At 42.1% G+C, this 21274-nt stretch overlaps 1 pseudogene; it reads left to right on the top strand.

Annotated features, from left to right (window-relative positions):
* The first annotated feature begins 11492 nt into the window (after positions 1–11492).
* On the top strand, positions 11493–16479 carry LOC147974985 (uncharacterized; annotated as a pseudogene).
* Positions 16480–21274: the final 4795 nt, after the last annotated feature.

Below are 21274 nucleotides of genomic sequence, written 5' to 3'. Positions count from 1 at the left end.
GGACAAGGGGTTTGGGGTGCGGCCCCTCCCTCCCTTCCTTCCCCTCTTCCCCCCTTTCCCCCTTCTCCTAGTTGGACTAGGAAAGGAGGAAACCTACTCCAACTAGGAGTAGGAATCCTACTCCACTGGCGCGCCCGTCCTAGGGTCGGCCTCCTCCCCCCTTGCTCCTTTATATACAGGGGCAGGGGGGCACCCCATGGACACACAAGTTGATCTTCATGATCGTTCTCTTAGCCGTGTGTGTTGCCCTCCTCAACCATAATCCTCGATAATATTGTAGCGGTGCTTAGGCGAAGCCCTGCGATAGTAGAACATTAAGATCGTCACCATGCCATCGTGCTGACGGAACTCTTCCCTGATACTTTGCTGGATCGGAGTCCGGGGATCGTCATCGAGCTAAACATGTGCTAGAACTCGGAGGTGCCGTAGTTTCGGTGCTTGATCAGTCGGGTCGTGAAGACATACGACTACACCAACCGCGTTGTCATAACGCTTCCGCTATCGGTCTACGAGGGTACGTCGACAACACTCTCCCCTCTCGTTGCTATGCATCACCATGATCTTGCGTGTGCGTATGAATTTTTTTGAAATTACTACGTTCCCCAACAATAGCCGCCACTTCGGTCAGCCCTCCAGCGACCCTCCAACCGACACCGCCGCCCGAATGAGTGTTGCCTGCCTCCTTTGCGGGCTCCGCCACTCGCATGATCGAGCTCCCTGTCACCTACGAGAGTATACGGTCTCCATCGATGTGCTCCGAAGAGAGAGACAGGGAGAGAGAGGGGGAGAGGGAGAGGGAGTGAGGCAGTGAGGGAGAGGGGAGTAGTAGGAGGAAGAGGACGAAGTCAACATGCCCATGTGGCACTTTTTTGCCAACTTAGCTCAATGGATGGGTTGGATCAGTTAATGAAGTCATCAAATCACTTAGCATTGTTCCATTATCAACTTTTGGCCACGATGATTTTTCCATGGTTTGTAAAGCGATGGCTTTCGCTAATGACACCTCTATTTACGGTGGTTCTATGCATTTGTCTTAACTACTTTCACAATGTACATAATTTTCCCCTAAAAATAAAACAATGTACATAATTTGTTATTTCGATAGAAATGTGAATCAACATGAAGATGATAGATTGGGTCTACTAACCCACGTTGTGGATGTCAAGTGATTCAGAGGTGTAGGAAGGAGCCCGAACACGCCAGCGGGTTAAGATGTTTCTGTTTTTTTACAAACTTCTCCTCCTTTATTCCTCTAGCAAAAACATGACATCGTTTACAAGTAATGGAAGCACCTCCGCAGGTGCAAAATCCATCCATACAGAAGGAGGAGAAAAATTAACCAGCCTAGAAAGTTCATGTGCTACTTTATTACACTCTCTATTACAATGATCATAAGATGCATGATTAAAATACAAGGACATGAAATAGCAATCATCAATAATTGCGCTTGTCACTGAAGAAGAATTGCCATCTCTCAGAGCTTCTATTATCTCCAGACTGTCCGAGTTGATCATGACCTTGCTACAACCCACAGTTCTGCCAAGATTTAGCCCAAACCTAACTGCCAAAGCTTCTGCTATGAAAGAATCATAGCATATGTATATTCTTTCATTAGCTGCCACTATCAATTTCTCGTTGTGACCATGAATAACTGCCCCCACAAATCCTTCAAGTAAATCTTGGTCAAATCCAGTGTCTATGTTTAATTTCATGTATCCCGGCGGCGGCTTCTGCCAAGCTTCTATAGGAACTTTAGCCTTTCATGAGCAGGCAATACTAAAATTTGTAGAAAGTCCACGTATAGCTAGAGCAATTTGCATAGGGTTCTGAATATCCTCTTCATGATAGATTTTTCGGTGTTCAAACCAAAGATCCACGCTGTGGTGGCTACTACTTCTCTCAATTTTGGAAACCCCAACATATGGACTTATGTTTCTTCCAAGTTTAACAGACCCCGCACTACTTCCTCGCCAGTTTTATACGTTGTACATCTCTTCTTTACCATATCATACATCCCCAATTGTCTCCAGACTTCTATTGATCTCCGACACTCAAAGAGGAAATGTCAAATACAATCCAGACCTTCCTTACATTCTGGACAATGGACCTTCACCCTCATATGCTTTGAAGTTAGGATCGCCCGGCACGGGATAGCGCTATGGAGGACCCGCCATATAAAAATTGGGAAAACTTTGTTTTTGCCACTCTAGTTTTTGCCCACTTTGCTTATGCCACTCTAGAATTTGACATCTCACTTTTGCCACTCTTAGCTTTTGACAATACATCACAAATGCCATTACGTGGCAAAAACGATAATTTTTCATTTCACTTTTGCCACTCTTAGCTTTTTGATATGTATCACAATTGCCACTCTGAAAATTTTGCTTTTGCCACGGAATGGCAAAAGTGATATATTGTCAAAAGCTAAGAGTGGAAAAGGTGAAATGTCAAATTCTAGAGTGGCATAAGCAAAGTTGGCAAAAACTAGAGTGGCAAAAACAAAGTTTTCCCATAAAAATTATAACCTTGGTTGGCCATTCTAGATTCCAAATCAAGTTCCACTTCTCATCCCGTACTGAAGATCCTGCATTGGTATGAATCATATGACCAAACTAAAAATTCCATTCAACTTGGTAAGCTAAATCCCGTTCTTGGTGGGATCCCAAGCAATGAAATCTGACATTTCATGTAAAGGTAGCGATATAGCAAGTATCCTCTAAGCATTCACATTCTAGAACCTTTGGTTCACCAATTGTGCGTCCCAATCACGTGTCACCGGATCAGTGAGATCATAGACTTGGGATATTAAATTATTACCTTGGATGGTCAAGACTTTTTTTGTTGGTGATCGAGGGATCCACGAGTCCTCCCATATATTCACCTTTTCTCCATATCCAATTCTCCATATGTACCCACATCTCAAAGTGTCCACACCAGCCATGATGCCTTGCCAAGTATATGATGATTTTTGTTTCAAAGTAGCACTTAAGAGATTGGTACGTCTCCAACGTATCTATAATTTTTTATTGTTCCATGCTATTATATTATCAATCTTGGATGTTTTATAATCATTTATAGTCATTTTATATTATTTTTTGGTACTAACCTATTGACATAGTGCCAAGTGCGAGTTGCCGTTTTTTGCATGTTTTTTACATCGCAGAAAATCAATACCAAACGGAGTCCAAATGCCACGAGACTTTATAGAGATTTTTTATGGACCAGAAGACACCTAATGGGCCAAGGCTGTGCCTGGGGGTGCTCCAAGGAGAGCACAATCCACCAGGGCGCGCCAGGAGGCCCAGGCGCGCCCTGGTGGGTTGTGCCCACCTCGGGTGCCCCCCGACTGCCTCTTTGCTCTATAACTACCTCAATATTCCAGAAACCCTAGGGGAGTCGACGAAAATCAATTACAGCAGCCGCAGAGTCTAGAACCACCAGATCCAATCTAGACACCATCACGGATGGGATTCACCACCTCCATTGGTGCCTCTCCGATGATGCTGAATAATTATTGAATAACATATTGAAAAATTATGATGATTGGACTCTTCTTGAACCACCGCCTAAACCCACTCCGAAGAAGAGGGGTATATTATATCTCAGTCCTGAAGATATGCAAGAGGCAAAGAAATCTATGAAGGAAAAAGGTATTAAAGCTGAGGATGTTAAAAATTTACCTCCTATTGAAGAAATACATGGACTTAATACACCACCACTGCCTAAGGTGGTAGAGGTAAATTCTCTTATGAAGTTCAGCGATAACGACAATCCTCACAATATGCATCCTAGTAAATGCCTTTATGAGTTTGAAAACTACATTAGAAAACAAGATCACTTCAATGCAAATGTAATGAAACAATTGAAATACAATTCTGATATGATTGCTCGCTTGAGTGACTTGTTATTTAGAATATCAAATGATGTTAGAGGTGTTGGAAATCATGCTTCTATGGTTCAAACTCAGTTGGAACAAGTTGCTAAATCTCAAAGAGAATTGCTTGATGAAATGAATAATAATATGCATGACTTTGCTGTTAGAGTTGCAACTAGAGGAGGTAAAATGACTCAGGAACCACTTTATCCTGAGGGGCACCCAAAAAGAATTGAACAAGATTCACAAAGAGCTAAGACTAGTGCACCTAGTCCTTCTAGAAAGGAAAAGGAAAAGAAAAATGATAGGACTTTGCATGCTCCTAGTGAACCTGAAATAGAAAAACCTCCTGACAATGATAATAAAGTTTCTATCTCTGATGCTGAAACTCAGTCTAGTAATGAACACTCACCTAGTGATAATGAAAAAGATAATGCTAATGTTCATGAAGACTCTCAACCAAATAATAAAGAACCAGGCAATGATGTTGAGATAGAACCACATTTTGATCTTGATAACCCACAACCTAAGAATAAAAGGTATGACAAAAGAGACTTTGTTGCTAGAAAACATGGTAAAGAAAGAGAACCGTGGGTTAAAAAACCTATGACTTTTCCACCTAAGTCAACTAAAAAGAATGGTGATGAAGAATTTGAACGCTTTGCTGAAATGCTAAGGCTAGTCTTTTGCGTACTTGCTTGACTGATATCTTGAAAATGCGTCCTTATGCAAAGTATGTGAAAGACATCATCACAAATAAGAGAAAAATACCGAAAGCTGAAATCTCCACTATGCTTGCTAATTATACTTTTAAAGATGGAGTACCTAAAAAACTTGGAGATCTGGGAATACCAACTATACCTTGCTCTATCAAAAAGAATTATGTGAAAACTGCTTTGTGTGATTTAGGAGTTGGTGTTAGTGTTATGCCTTTCTCTTTATATAAAAGGCTTGATTTGAATAAACTCACACCTACTGAAATATCTTTGCAAATGGATGATAAATCAACTGCCATACCTATCGGTGTCTGTGAGGATGTGCCCGTTGTTGTTACTTATGTTACTATTTTGACTGACTTTATTATACTTGAGATACCCGAGGACGACAACATGCCGATTATCCTTGGTAGACCCTTCTTGAATACTGCATGGGCTGTTATTGATTGCAATAAAAGCAAGGTCACTTTTCATATCAATGGTAATCAGCATACAATGCACTTTCCGAAGAAACAATTCCAAGTGAATAGTATTAATGTTATTGAAAAATCTCCGAGAGTCACTATTGGAAGTTTTCAAATACCTCTACCTACTGTCAAAAAGAAGTATGAAATGCTTATTGTTGGGGACATTCATATCCCCATTGAGCTAACCTAGTGATTTACGAAAGTTCTTCGGTTTCATGCTAATCAAATGATTGTTAATAAGACTTGATCAACCTTATTAATGGATCATTTTTGAACGGTATGAAGTTGATAAATTTAGTAAGCACTACTTTCTGTCCCTACTTTTTATTCTCTGTTTTTATTAGTTAAGTAAAATAAAATGCCATGTTTTGTCCGTTTTCTGAATTTTCCATGCAATAAAAAATGACCCAAAAAATAAAAGTTCTCAGAATGCCCTGAAAATTTAATACGATTTTTTCTGAATATTTAATAATTTTTGGTGCAAATAACATCAGAGGGAGGTGCACCAGGTGGCACAACCCACCTGGGCGCGCCAGGACCCCCAGGCGTGCCTTGGTGGGTTGTGGTCCCCATGTGGGCCCCATCACTTATCTCTTCATACCACATCATCACCTACCTCCAGAAAAAATCTCCATTGCTCTCTCTCCCCCGTATTCTTGCTCTCAAACCCACGGATTTCGATCTCTTTGCTCGAAGCTCCGTTTCCAAAACTGTTTCGGGGGATTGTTGCTTGGTATGTGACTCCTCCGTTTATCCAATTAGTTTTTGTTTTAGTGGTTTATATTTTGAATAATTAGCTACTCTTGGTGCTGCTGTAGATGTGCTTGCATGTTGAATTCTTAGTGTTCTAAGTAGTTTGAATGCTTGCTATGGCCTCTATGTATCCCTATGAGTAGTTGGTATCATTTTTGTGAAGTTTGTTGAGAAAATTTTGTGGGCTAATAAATTTCAGAATTTTGTTCATAGGAAAATCATGAATATCTTTAGGAAGTTTGGCTCCAAGAAGAACTCCAAGGGTGTTATTGGGGAGTCATCTGATAGTGATCTCCATCCTCAGAGGTTGGCGGAGGTACGACCGTGTGAATGGCCACACACCCCGTTCCTGGAAGAGTATGGAATCCTTCAGGAGTTCATGCAATATGCTGCGAATGACGGCCTCACCAACTTCATCGCAGATGAGTGTGAACAGCACCAAATCCTCACAAACATTTTTGTTCAGAGCTTTACTTTCCTACCTAGGAATAATCCTCCCGAAGTTAGCTTTGATTTATATGCTGAAAACCATCAGATACCACTTACTGAATTTTGTAACATATGCATGATCCCCTCTGATGGGAGCTTGGCCGAGCCTAGGCCGGCTGGGTTTGAGGCATTTTATCTCACTTTGAAAGTGGGAGATGAGAGCGGGGTGTCAGCTACCACTGCCGTTGGTTTGCATTTTCCTGTTGTTCATTACTTTGCACTTTTCATTGCAAAATGCTTGCTCGCTAGGGAGAAGATGGGAGCGCTCAGCTCACCAGACCTTGCTGTTTTGCGTCGTGCACTAGAGGGCGACAACACTTATAGCTTGGGAGCTATTGTGGCTCGTTGCCTCCATCTTAATAAATCTCAGGGTAAAATCCATGGTGGGATTTATGCTACTCGCTTGGCGGCCCACTTTAATGTTGGGATACGCCCTCATGATTACCCTTTAACCAAGGTTTACCTAGACGGTGAAGCCATGGAGCATCATCATTTTCTTGCACGAGATTATCCTGACATTCCTATTCCTTATAACTTGGTCTTTAGCGTTGAAACTCGTGATATTATTCCGTTGCCTGCCCCTGCTTTGTTTGATTCTGTTGCCAGGGGTGGATATAAGATCATGCCTGCAGACATCATCGCCTACCGGAACGCTCAGGCTGTTGCGGAGGCAACACAGGAGGAGCCTCCACAGTGGGATCAGTGGATGCCTGCTCCTCAGTACCCCTACTACCATCTAGATTACTGATTGACCACCAAGTTAGGCCAAAAGCCTAAGCTTGGGGGAGTACGTGTTTCTCACCAACATTACATTCATGTCCACTTATTCATCTTGTCGGTGTTCACACTTTTTCATTGTATCATCCATGCTTTAATTTTTTTTCTTGCTTTCTTCTTGTGTGTTTGAAAAACTTTAGAAAAACAAAAAAAATTAGTTGTAGTTAGTTTACTTTCTATGCATGCTTAGCTGTAATATTAAAAAGAAAACCCAAAAACATTTCCTTGTTCTTCTTTTTCTTGTTGGGAGTTTTCCCATGTAAATAGTTTTCTCGTTTTTGCTTTTCCCTTTTATTTACTTGTTCAGGAAAACCAAAAACTCCAAAAATATTTTAGTGTGTTTCTCTGAATTTCTTTCCTTTTTATTCGAGTTGTACCAAGGAGAAGACCACGATGAAAATGTTGAGTGCCTCTCATATGAATAATTGTTAAACTAATAAAGAGCCCATTTTTCCTTGTCTTCTCCTGTTGAATAAAATGTTTGCAGATTCCAGCTTAGTCCATGGCACTCTTGCACTATTATTATTTTCACAGCATTCGGTCGTGCAAGTGAAAGGCAATAATGACGATATTCAATGAACTGGCCGTGGCAGAGAGAAACTGTTATGAACTCGACTTATTTTGTTTGTGTAAATATGTTTAACCTAGTATCCATGATTCAGCCCATTATGATTAAACATGTTTGCAATGGCAATTAGAGATTATAGTTTCTCATGCCATGCATAAGTAGCTGGGAGTGGATAATGATTTATCTTGGATATCAACATTGCGTTAAAATGATTGTGATGTAGTATGATGATATGGTATCCTCCTCTGAATGTTCGAGTGGCTTGACTTGGCACATGTTCATGCATGTAGTTGAATCAAAACCAACATAGCCTCTCTGATATTTATGTTCATGGTGATCATATCCTACTCATGCTAGTGTCCAATGTTACTTATGCATAATGCATGATCATGATCGTTGTTGCTCTCTAGCTAGCCGCTTCTCAATCTAATTGCTAGCCTTCGCCTGTACTAAGTGGGGATTCTGCTTGTACATCAAAAACCCTGAACCCAAAGTTATTCCAGATGAGTCCACCATATCTACCTATATGCGGTATTACCCTGTCATGCTAAGTAAATTTGCATGTGCCACCTCTAAAAACTTCTAAAAAATATCCTTTTTGTGTGCCTAGATCGTTCATGGAACAACAGGAGGTGGTCGGTATCTTCCATGCTAAGAGGGTTATTTTCAGGTCGAGTGTTTATTCACCCGCCATCGCACGAGAAAATGGCGGTAATAGGGATGCCCAGTCCCAAACTGCAAAATACAAAAAGAGTTAATCACTCGAATAATCAAACAAAAACTCCCAATGGAGTCAAAACCTTTATTTTTATCGCTTGGGAACCGCCACTAGCTTGTTTAGCATGGGAGATATTGATAACTAATGGTCGTGAAGTAAATGAGAAGGGTGCATATCTAAAAATATCATACGTTGTGTCATCACCTTCTAAAACAAGCGCTAGAACCTGAGAGCACAACTGTCATGACTTATGCATTGTGTGTAGCTAATGTTGGGTGCATCATTACTGGATCTTTTCTACCATGAATTACAATGTTTAGTCGCTGCTTGGACTTTGGAGGTGCTCTACATTTATGTTTTGTGGTCTCAGAAAGGGCTAGCGAGATACCACTATTGTCATACGTGCTCTACATTCCTGTTATTGCTCGCTAGCTGATTATGTCATTGATATGAGTTAATATAATCTTTAAGAGTTACTGTCGGCATGGTTAGTTATAATGTTGTCTGAAAACCTGGGTGCTGTTTAAGTTTATTTATGCAGACAAGAGCAAAAGAGTTCATAAAAGTTTTCCTTTTTCACTTTCAGCTTATTAATTGAATTGCTTGAGGACAAGCAAAGGTTTAAGCTTGGGGGAGTTGATACGTCTCCAACGTATCTACTTTTCCTAACGCTTTTCCTCTTGTTTTGGACTCTAATTTTCATGATTTGAATGAAACTAACCTCGGACTGACGCTGTTTTCAGCAGTACTACCATGGTGTTGTTTTTGTGCAGAAATAAAAGTTCTCAGAATGGAATTAAACTCTGCGAGGAATTTTTCTATAATATATAAGAATTTCTGGAGCCAAGACCTACCAAAGGGGGGCAACTGGGTGGGCACAACCCACCAGGGTGCACCCCGCTCACCAGGCGCGCCCAGGTGGGTTGTCCCCACCTAGTTGCCCCCCAGAACCTGAAACCGACGCTATAAAATCCTATTTTTCGAGAAAAAAATCAGGGGGAAAGAATTATCGCGATCCACGAGATGAAGTCGCCGTCACCTCCTGTTCTTTGTCGAGAGTCCAGATCTGGAGTCCGTTTGGGGCTCCGGAGAGGGGTATCTTCGTTCTTTGTCATAACCAATCCTTCTCCATCGCCAATTCCATGATGCTCCCCACCAGGAGTGAGTTTTGTTAGGGCTTGATCTCCAGTATCCACTATGTTCTTAGATTGATGTTGCTATGACTTTGCCATGCTTAATGCTTGTCACTTTGGGCCCGGGTGCCATGATTTCAGACCTGAACCGTTTATGTTATCACAATTATATCCACATTCTAGATCCGATCTTCCAAGTTATAGTCACCAACTACGTGTTATGATCCAACAACCCCAAAGTGATAATTGCCGGGCTCGCTCCCGGTGATGACCATAGTTTAAGGAGTTCATGTATTCACCGTGTGCTAATGCTTTGTCCCGGTTCTCTATTAAAAGGAGGCCTTAATATCCCTTAGTTTCCAATAGGACCCCACTGCCATGGGAGGGTAGGACAAAAGATGTCATGCAAGTTCTTTCCGTAAGCACGTATGACTATTTACGGAATACATGCCTACATTATATCGATGAAGTGGAGCTAGTGTCGTATCGCCCTAGGTTATAACTGTCTCATGATGAATATCATCCAACAAGTTGATACGTCTCCATCATATCTACTTCTCCAAACACTTTTGACCTTGTTTTTGACTCTAACTTGCATGATTTGAACGGAACTAACCCGGACTGACGCTGTTTTCAGCAGAATTGCCATGGTGTTATTTTTGTGCAGAAATAAAAGTTCTCGGAATGACCTGAAACTTCACGGAGAATATTTTTGGAATATATAAAAAATATTGGCGAAATAATCAATGTCAGGGGGCCCACACCCTGTCGACGAGGGTGGGGGGCGCCCCCCTGTCTCATGGGCCCCCTAAGGCTCCACCGACCTCAATTCCAACTCTATATATTCACGTTCGGGGAGAAAAAAAATCAGAGAGAAGGATTCATCACGTTTTACGATACGAAGATGCCGCCCAGCCCTAATCTCTCTTAGGAGGGCTGATCTGGAGTCCGTTCGGGGCTCCGGAGAGGGGAATCCGTCGCCATCGTCATCATCAACCTTCCTCCATCACCAATTTCATGATGCTCACCGCCGTGCGTGAGTAATTCCATCATAGGCTTGCTGGACGGTGATGGGTTGGATGAGATTTATCATGTAATTGAGTTAGTTTTGTTAGGGTGTGATCCCTAGTATCCATTATGTTCTAAGATTGATGTTGCTATGACTTTGCTATGCTTAATGCTTGTCACTAGGGCCCGAGTGCCATGATTTTAGATCTGAACCTATTATGTTTCCCTGAATATATGTGAGTTCTTGATCATATTTTGCAGGTCAATAGTCACCTACTATGTGTTATGATCCGTTAACCCCGAAGTGGCAATAATCGGGACAATTACCGGTGATGACTATAGTTTGAGGAGTTCATGTATTCACTAAGTGCTAATTCTTTGTTCCGGTACTCTATTAAAAGGAGGCCTTAATATCCCTTAGTTTCCAATAGGACTCCGCTGCCACGGGAGGGTACGACAAAATATGGCATGCAAGTTCTTTTCCATAAGCACGTATGACTGTATTCGGAATACATGCCTACATTACGTTGATGAACTGGAGCAAGCTCTGTGTCACCCTATGTTATAACTATTGCATGAGGAATCGCATCCGACATAATTATCCATCACTGATCCATTGCCTACGAGCTTTTCAAATATTGATCTTTGCTTAGTTACTTTTCCGTTGCCACTGTTAGAATCACTACAAAAACTACTATTGTTAATTTTACCACCGTTACTGTTACTTCCATATTACTTTGCTACTAAATACTTTGGTGCAGATATTAAGTCTTTCAGGTGCGGTTGAATTGACAACTCAACTGTTAATACTTGAGAATATTCCTTGGCTCCCCTTGTGTCAAACCAATAAATTTGGGTTGAATACTCTACCCTCGAAAACTGTCGCGATCCCCTATACTTGTGGGTTATCAAGACTATTTTTTGGTGCCGTTGCCGGGGAGCATAGCTCTATTCTTTGAGTCACTTGGGATTTATATCTGTTGATCACTATGCGGAACTTGAAAGATGAAAGAACCAAGATTTTTTCCCTCAACTACAAGGGGAGGTAAGGAACTGCCATCTAGCTCTGCACTTGATTCACCTTCTGTTATGAGTAAATTTGCGACACCTACTCCTGCTATTGATTCTGATATGTCGCATGTTATTGATGATGCCACTTCTCCGTTGCATGATGCTTATGATGAAACTACTTCTATGCTTGATAATACTGTGCCATTAGGTGAATTTCTTGATGAACAACTTGCTAGGGTTAGAGAGAATGAAATTATTGAAACTGATAATATTGATGAAAGTGATGATGAAGATTCTCCCCCTAGATATGAATTGCATGTTGTGCCTAAGGGTTATGTTATGGATGAAGAAACTGCTAGAGACTTTTTAGCTTGCAATGATAGATATGATCTTAAGAAACTGTTAGCTAAGCTGAAAGAAAAATCTTTGAATGCTAGAATGAAATATGACCCTGCTTTTGCTACTTCACCCATCTGTATTTCCGATAAGGATTATGATTTCTCTGTCGACCCTGAGTTAATTACTTTGGTTGAATCTGATCCTTTTTATGGCTATGAATCTGAAACTGTTGTGGCACATCTTACTAAATTGACTGATATAGCCACCCTATTCACTAATGAGGAGAAAATTCGTTACTACTATATCCTTAAGTTATTTCCGTTCTCATTAAAGGGTGATGCTAAAACATGATTTAATTCTCTTGATCCTGGTTGTGTGCGTAGTCCCCAGGATATGATTTATTACTTCTCTGCTAAATATTTCCCCGCTCATAAGAAACAAGCTGCCTTAAGGGAAATATATAATTTTGTGCAAATTGAAGAAGAGAGTCTCCCACAAGCTTGGGGGAGGCTTCTCCGATTACTTAATGTTTTGCCTGATCATCCTCTCAAGAAAAATGAAATACTTGATATCTTTTATAATGGACTAAGTGATGCTTCCAGAGACCACCTGGATAGTTGTGCTGGTTGTGTTTTCAGGGAAAAAACTGTTGATCAAGCTGAATCGCTATTGAATAATATGTTGAGTAATGAAAATGATTGGACACTTCATGAACCAACTCCTAATCCAACTCCGAAGAAAAGGGGTATTCTATTTCTCAGTCCTGAAGATATGCAAGAGGCAAAGAAATCTATGAAAGAAAAGGGTATTAAAGTTGAAGATGTTAAGAATTTACCACCTATTGAAGAAATACATGGTCTTGATAACCCGACACATGTAGTAAAGGTAAATTCTCTCTATAGATTTGATAAGGGTGAAATCCCATGTACTAAGTTTGCTAGGCAATGTTTGTATGAGTTTGATAATTTTATTGTTAAACAAGAAGACTTCAATGCTTATGTTGGTAGACAATTGAAACATAATGCTTATATGATTGAACACTTGAGTGATTATATGTCTAGAGTTAAAGGTGAACTTAAACTTATTAGTAAACATGCTTCTATGGTTACCACTCAAGTAGAACAAGTGCTTAAATCTCAGAATGATTTGCTCAATGAATTAAATAATAAGAAAAATGATAATGCTGTTAGAGTTGTGACTAGAGGGGGTAAAAATAACTCAGGAACCTTTGTATCCTGAGGGCAACCCTAAGAGAATTGAGCAAGATTCTCAGAGAACTAATGTTGATGCACCTAGTTCTTCTAAGAAGAAGAAAAAGAAAAATGATAGGACTTTGCATGCTTCTAGTGAATCTGTTGTTGACACACCTGAGAATCCCAATGATATTTCTATTTTCGATGCTGAAACACAATCTGGTAATGAACATGAACCTAGTGATAATGTTAATGATGATGTTCATGTCGATGCTCAACCTAGCAATAACAATGATGTAGAGATTGAACCTGCTGTTGATCTTGATAACCCACAATCAAAGAATCAACGTTATGATAAGAGAGACTTCATTGCTAGGAAGCACGGTAAAGAAAGAGAACCATGGGTTCAGAAACCCATGCCTTTTCCTCCTAAACCATCCAAGAAAAAGTATGATGAGGATTTTGAGCGCTTTGATGAAATGATTAGACCTATCTTTTTGCGTATGCGTTTGACTGATATGCTTAAAATGAATCCTTATGCTAAGTATATGAAAGATATTGTTACAAATAAAAGAAAGATACAGAAAGCTAAAATTTCCACCATGCTTTTTACTTATACTTTTAAAGGTGGAATACCTAAGAAACTAGGAGATCCAGGAGTACCAACTATACCATGCTCCATTAAAAGAAACTATGTTAAAACTGCTTTATGTGATCTTGGAGCCGGTGTTAGTGTTATGCCTCTCTCTTTATATCGTAGACTAGATTTGAATAAGTTGACACCTACTGAAATATCTTTGCAAATGGCTGATAAATCAACTGCTATACCTGTCGGTATTTGTGAGGATGTGCCTGTTGTGGTTTTAAACGTTACTATTTTAACGAACTTTGTTATTCTTGATATTCCCGAGGACGATAGTATGTCTATTATTCTTGGTAGACCCTTTTTGAATACTACAGGGGCTGTTATTGATTGCAACAAACACAATATCACTTTTCATGTTAATGGTAATGAGCATACGATACACTTTCCGGGGAAACAACCTCAAGTCCACAGTATTAATTTTATTGGAAAAACTTCAATAATTACTATTGGAGGTTTTGAATTTCCTCTTCCTACTGTCAAGAAGAAATATGATATTCTTATTGTTGGGGACGTGCATATCCCCGTTTAGGTAACCTAGTATTATTCAAAAATTCTCCGGTTTCATGTTATTCGAAAAGAGTTTGTTTACAAGACTTGATCAACCTTGTTAGTGGATTCCTTTTGATGAGCATGAGATGGATGAAGTTACAAAGCACAACTCTCTGTACCCTATTTTTACTTTCTGTTATTTAGATTAAATAAAGCAAAAATAGTATTTTATTTCTATTTTCTGAATTATCCTTGCAATAAAAATACCCCCAAAATAAAAGTTATCCAAATCTCCTGAAAATTTTAGATGATTTTTTGTCGAATATTTAAGAATTATTGGCACTGAGAACACACCAGGGGGACCCACCACCTGGCCACGAGGGTCCAGGGCGCGCCCCCTGCCTCGTGGACCCCACGTGCCCCCCTTCCACTTATTCTTGCACCCACACACTTCGTCTTCCTCCAGAAAAAAATCCTCCACCAACTCAAACCCGAGTTCTAGCTCATCTTGCTGCCATTTTCGATCTCCTAGCTCAAAGCTCCATTCACAAAACTGCTTTGGGGGATTGTTCTTCAGTATGTGACTCCTCCAATGGTCCAATTAGTTTTTGTTCTAGTGCTTTATTTATTGCAAATTTTTGCTGCTTAGGTGACCCTGTTCTTGAGCTTGCATGTCAAATTTATGTGGTGAAAAGTAGTTTTAATGCATGATATGGCCTCTAGGCATTTGTAGGAGTAGTTGCTATCAATCTCGTTGAGTTTGATTCACTTCTATTTTGAGTCACTAAAAATTTCAGAAATTTTTCAGAGGAAGAAAAATGATTAGGAAAATGTACCAAGGTGGTTCCTCAAGGAAGCAAGGCCCAAGGCTCGCGATACGTGAGCCGGACAATGAACTACCAAGGGAAGCTCAAGTGTGGCCTTGTGAATGGTCGTCAGAGGAGTTCATGGTCCAGGCAGGCATCAAGGATGAATTTGGCGCATATGTACGTAACACTGATCTTGAGAGCTTCATGTCAGATAAGTGCCGGCAATACCTCTATCTAACTGATTCATTTGTGAGAAGGTTTAAATATACATCCTCGCGCAATTCTCACACTGTTTTATTTGATCTTTATGATAAATCATATACCATGGACCTGGAAGATTTTAATACTGCTTGTAAACTCCCGCACTGGGGCAATGTTAGTGAACCTCGTAAATCTGAATATAAAGACTTTCTTGCTAGTATTACTATGGGGGAATCTAGGGAAATCACACAAGCTACCATAGGGAGCATTCATTTCCCTTCCATACATTATTTTGCTCTCTTCATTGGTAGATGCATTAACAGTAAAGATGAGGCTTGTCACATGTGTGTTCCAGATCTTAGTGTCCTCAAGAGTGCGGTATTAGGTGATAAATAATATAACTTGGGGGTTATTGTTGCACGTAGGTTGCATCACAACAGTATAAGTGGAGATTTGTTTGGTGGAATTTATGCAACTCGTGTAGCTAATTATCTTGATATACCCATATGTGGAAATGATATTGAGTTGCCTCCTGCTTACCTAGATTATAATGCCATGGTTCGCCATCAGTTTTTTGAGAGGAATGATCACTTCCTCCAGTACCGACTAATCTTTGACAGACGATGTACCGTCCATGTTGCTCTCACTGCTCCTACTTTCTTTGACTTTCAGGCAAAAAGGAGATATGTTATAACCAGGGAGGAGGCGAACGAGTACGAGAGGAGGACGGAGGCAGCTCGCCTCCAAGCTGCAGCTTGTCAGGCATTAGCTGCTGCATCCCAGTACGACCCCAGCTACAACTTCAGATATCCACCAGGCCAGCCATGGGCATAGACCAACTTAGGCCAAAAGCCTAAGCTTTGGGGAGTACGTATTTCTCACCGACATTACATTCATGTTCACACACTCATGCCAGTTGTCGGTGCTCATACTTTTTCATTGTAATATCCATGCTAGTGTATTTTCTTTTCCAGCATTCTTTTTGTGTGTTTGAAAAACCTTAAGAAAAACCAAAAAAATTAGTTGTAGCTTTTAGCTAGTTTATTTTCCATGCTTGCAGTAATAGTAATTAAAAAGAAAACCCAAAAAGATTTCTTGTTCTTCTTTTGCTTGTTGGGAGCTTTCCCGTGTAAATAGTTTTGTTTCTTTTCTTTTCTTTGGGGGTCGAGAGGAGAAGAGCATGATGAAAATGTTGAGTGGCTCTCATATGCATTATTTTTGATCTAACCAAGATCCCATATTACCTTGTCTTCTCCTGTGTATTAAATTCCTGCAGATTCTAGCTTAGTCCAATGCACGCACACTATTATTATTATCCACACTGTTCGGTCATGCAAGTGAAAGGCAATAATGACGATATATGATGAACTAATTGAGATGAGAAAAGCTGGTATGAACTTGACCTATCTTGTTTTTGTAAATATGATTAGTTCGTTGTTCCTGGTTCAACCTATTATGAATGAAACATGTTTGCAATGACAATTAGAGATTATAGTTGCTCATGCCATGCTTAATTTGCTAGGAGTTTATAATGGTTTACCTTGCGTGCCAACATGCTATTAAAATGGTTGTGATGTGGTATGATAGGGTGGTATCCTCCTTTGAACGATTCGAGTGGCTTGACTTGGCACATGTTCACGCATGTAGTTGAAACAAAATCAACATAGCCTCCACGATATTTATGTTCATGGTGAATTATATCCTACTCATGCTTGCATTCAACATTGATTAATTTGAAGGCATGTTCATGACCGTTGTCGCTCTCTAGCTGGTCGCTTCCCAGTCTCTTTCTAGCCTTCACTTGTACTAAGTGGGAATACTGCTTGTGCATCCACTTCCATAAACCCCAAAGTTATTCCATATGAGTCCACCATACCTTCCTATATGCGGTATCTACCTGCCGTTCCAAGTAAATTTGTATGTGCCAAACTCTAAACCTTCAAATGAAATTCTACTCTGTATGCTCGAATAGCTCATGTATCAACTAGGGTTGTCTATATATTCCATGCTAGGTGGGTTATTCTCAAGAGGAGTGGACTCCGCTCCTCATTCACGAGAAAATGGCTGGTAACCGGGATGCCCAGTCCCATGCTTAAATTAAAATAATTGCAAACAAAACTCCCCCAGGATTGTTGTTAGTTGGAGGCACCCGTTGTTTTGGACAAGCCATGGATTGATGTTTGTTGGTGGTGGGGGAGTATAAACTTTACCATTCTATTTGGGAACCGCCTATAATGTGTGTAGCATGGAAGATATCGAGATCTCTTGGTTGTTATGTTGACAATGAAAGTATACCACTCAAAATATTACTCATCTCTATTTGAAAATCGAGCTCTAGCACCTCTACAAATCCTTGCTTCCCTCTGAGAAGGGCCTATCTATTTACCTTTATGTTGAGTCACCATCCTTCTATTGAAAAGCACCTGTTGGAGAGCACCGCTATCATTTGCATGCATTACTATTAGTTTACATTGAGTATGACTGTGACTGGATCTCTTTTACCATGAATTACAATGTTTAGTCAGTCCTTGAACTTCAAAGGTGCTTTGCATTTATGTTTTGCGGTCTCAGAAAGGGCTAGCGAGATACCATCTTGTTATATCATATTATGATTGTTTTGAGAAAGTGTTGTCATCTGAGATTTACTATTATTGCTCGCTAGTTGATTATGCCATTGACATGAGTAAACATGAGATTGAAATGTTATTGTGAATATGGTTAGTTCATAATCTTTGCTGAAAACTTGAATGCTGGCTTTACATATTTACAACAACAATATTATACAGAGTTTGTAAAAGTTTTTCGTTATCACTTTTAGTTTGTCAACTGAATTGCTTGAGGACAAGCAAAGGTTTGAGCTTGGGGGAGTTGATATGTCTCCATCGTATCTACTTTTCCAAACACTTTTGACCTTGTTTTGGACTCTAACTTGCATGATTTGAATGGAACTAACCCGGACTGACGTTGTTTTCAACAGAATTGCCATGATGTTATTTTTGTGCAGAAATAAAAGTTCTTGGAATGACCTGAAACTTCACGGAGAGTATTTTTGGAATATATAAAAATACTGGTGAAAGAATCAACGTTAGGGGGCCCACACCCTGTCCACAAGGGTGGGGGGCGCACCCACCCCCTAGGGCGCGCCCCCTGTCTCGTGGGCCCCCTGAGGCTCCACCGACCTCAACTCCAACTCTATATATTCACGTTCAGGGAGAAAAAAATCAGAGAGAAGGATTCATTGTGTTTTATGATACGGAGCCGTCGCCAAGCCCTAATCTCTCTCGGGAGTATTGATCTGGAGTCTGTTCGGGGCTTCGGAGAGGGGAATCCGTCGCCATCGTCATCATCAACCTTCCTCCATCACCAATTTCATGATGCTCACCGCTGTGCATAAGTAATTCCATCATAGGCTTGTTGGACGGTGATGGGTTGGATGAGATTTATCATGTAATCGAGTTAGTTTTGTTAGGGTTTGATCCCTAGTATCCATTATGTTCTGAGATTGATGTTGCTATGACTTTGCTATGCTTAATGCTTGTCACTAGGGCTCGAGTGCCATGATTTCAGATCTGAACCTATTATGTTTCCATGAATATATGTGAGTTCTTGATCCTATTTTGCAAATAGTCACCTACTATGTGTTATGATCCGTTAACCTCGAAGTGACAATAATCAGGACAATTACCGGTGATGACTATAGTTTGAGGAGTTCATGTATTCACTAAGTGCTAATGTTTTGTTCCGGTACTATATTAAAAGGAGGCCTTAATGTCCCTTAGTTTCCAATAGGGCCCCGCTGCCACGGGAGGGTAGGAAAAAAGATGTCATGCAAGTTCTTTTCCATAAGCACGTATGACTATATTCGGAATACATGCCTACATTACATTGATGAGCTAGAGCTAGTTCTATGTCACCCTATGTTATAACTGTTGCATGAGGAATCACATCCGACATAATTATCCATCACTGATCCATTGCCTACGAGCTTTCACATATTGATCTTTGCTTAGTTACTTCTCCGTTGCCACTGTGATACATCTCCAACGTATCTATAATTTTTGATTGCTCCATGCTATATTATCTACTGTTTTGGATGTTTATGGGCTTTATTATACACTTTTATATCATTTTTGGGACTAAGCTATTAACCCAGAGCCCAGTGCGAGTTTCTGTTTTTACCTTGTTTTAGAATATCGCAGAAAAGGAAAACCAAACGGAGTCCAATTGACCTGAAACTTCACGGAACTTATTTTTGGATCGGAAGAAGCCCAGAAGACTTGGAGTGCACGTCAGGGGATCTACGAGGAAGCCACGAGGCAGAGGGGTGCGCCCACCCCCTGGGCGTGCCCTCCACCCTCGTGGGCCCCTCGTGGCCCCCCTGATGTACTTCTTCCGCCTATATATCTCCATATACCCTAAAAACATCGAGGAGCATAATAGATCGGGAGTTCTGCCGCCAGAAGCCTCCGTAGCCACCGAAAGCCAATCTAGACCCGTTCCGGCACCCTGCCGGAGGGGCAATCCCTCTTGGTGGCCATCTTCATCATCCCGGTTCTCGGAGTAATGGGCCACGGGTAGGCTAACCCGAGGCCCATAACCTTTCAAGACATCGGGGCTGACTGCGCCCCTCAAGACACGGACGAAGAGCCGACTTCAGGAGGCCGGTTGAAGGAACAGCCGGCTGCCCATAAGCGTCCGAGTCCTACAGACGAGATCGAGACCGGCCGACTCCGACTGGCGGCTTCCGGAGTTGCCGACCACGGGAAGTCGGCCCCCGATACCAGCAAAGCCCATGCCCTCATCAGGGGGATGGGACAGGGAGTGGCGATAGTGAAGCCCACTCTCTCCCCTTTTCCGGGGGATGGCCAGGGCACAGTGTGCTGTACCAGCGGAGATCCCCGTCTGGCACAGCACTGTTGCCATGCCATCCCTGACGCCAGCAACAGTGGGCGGAGTCCTGTACCCACGACGGGCTGATGGTACGATCCACGGAGGACGGGCCCTACCAGTCAGTGAGAGTCCAGGAGACGGCAAGGGCGCCACCAGTCGGACCCGTAGGGAGCTGGCCCGCGGAAGTCGGCCTGCCCCTCCCATGGGTCCCACGCACCATTAACCAGACGAGACGGGGAGTGGCTACAGTAATCGTCTGCCAGGCAACAGGACTGTAGCCACGACCCCATGACCAAGCCTGCGTCATTAGAGGCATGGCTACAGTAATCAGCGGCCGGCAGGACCCGCCAGCGGCGGGTGCGGCCTGTCGGCTCCGTACCCGACCAGTCGGCGGGCCCCAGCAGTCGGCAGGAGGGCCCGCAGGCGAATAGACTGACAGTTGGGCCCTGCGTCCCTGCAGTTTACCATTGTACCCTTGGGGGGTAGGCTTATATAAACCCCCCAGGGCACCCATGCAGAGGGTCCCGATTCAGGAGAACTAGACCAGACCTTAGAGAAGGGAGAGAGCTAGCCTAGCCTTCTCATGTCCACAGATACATCTCGAGGAGCACCTTTGTACTCACTTTGCCTTAGTGATCATGCGGAGACCCCGCAGAGCAGGATTAGGGTTGTTATCTCCTAGGAGAGCCCCGAACCTGGGTAAAGTACGCCGGCGTTCGTGTCTACGCCTCATCCCGTTTCCAGGCACCGGCGACGTTCTACTCGCCCCCACCATGATAAGACATCCATTGGCATATGTCGCACCCAACTCCCGACATTTGGCGCCCACCGTGGGGCTTTGTGCACCATCGTCCGGAGACCTGTTCTGGACGGGAACCCTTTTTCTCCCTGGCGAGCGCAGCCAGCCTGGCACGCCAGACGGAGTCTGCACCGACGCACTGCATGGCGCTGAAATCGCCTGCGCGGCCAGTTGCCTCGCCGATCTTGTAGGCGAGGTCCGCCTCTCCGACGAGCCTGCATCCGACGCGGGCATAGGCGGCCCCAAGAGCCTCCTCGCGGGCCTCCTCGATCAACTCCACGTCGCCAGTGAGCTAGCTGGGGACTTGGAGTCCGTAGGCTCCACCGATCCGATGCTGGTCGACTCCGACACCGCGTCACTTGACACGTTCCCCTCCAACGTGGTGGTCTACGAC

The sequence above is a fragment of the Triticum urartu genome, chromosome 4A (assembly GCF_056163025.1).
Source record: "Triticum urartu cultivar PI428250 chromosome 4A, HENAU_Tu73, whole genome shotgun sequence".
Lineage (NCBI taxonomy): Eukaryota > Viridiplantae > Streptophyta > Magnoliopsida > Poales > Poaceae > Triticum > Triticum urartu.
This window is presented reverse-complemented; position numbering and strand designations above follow the sequence as displayed.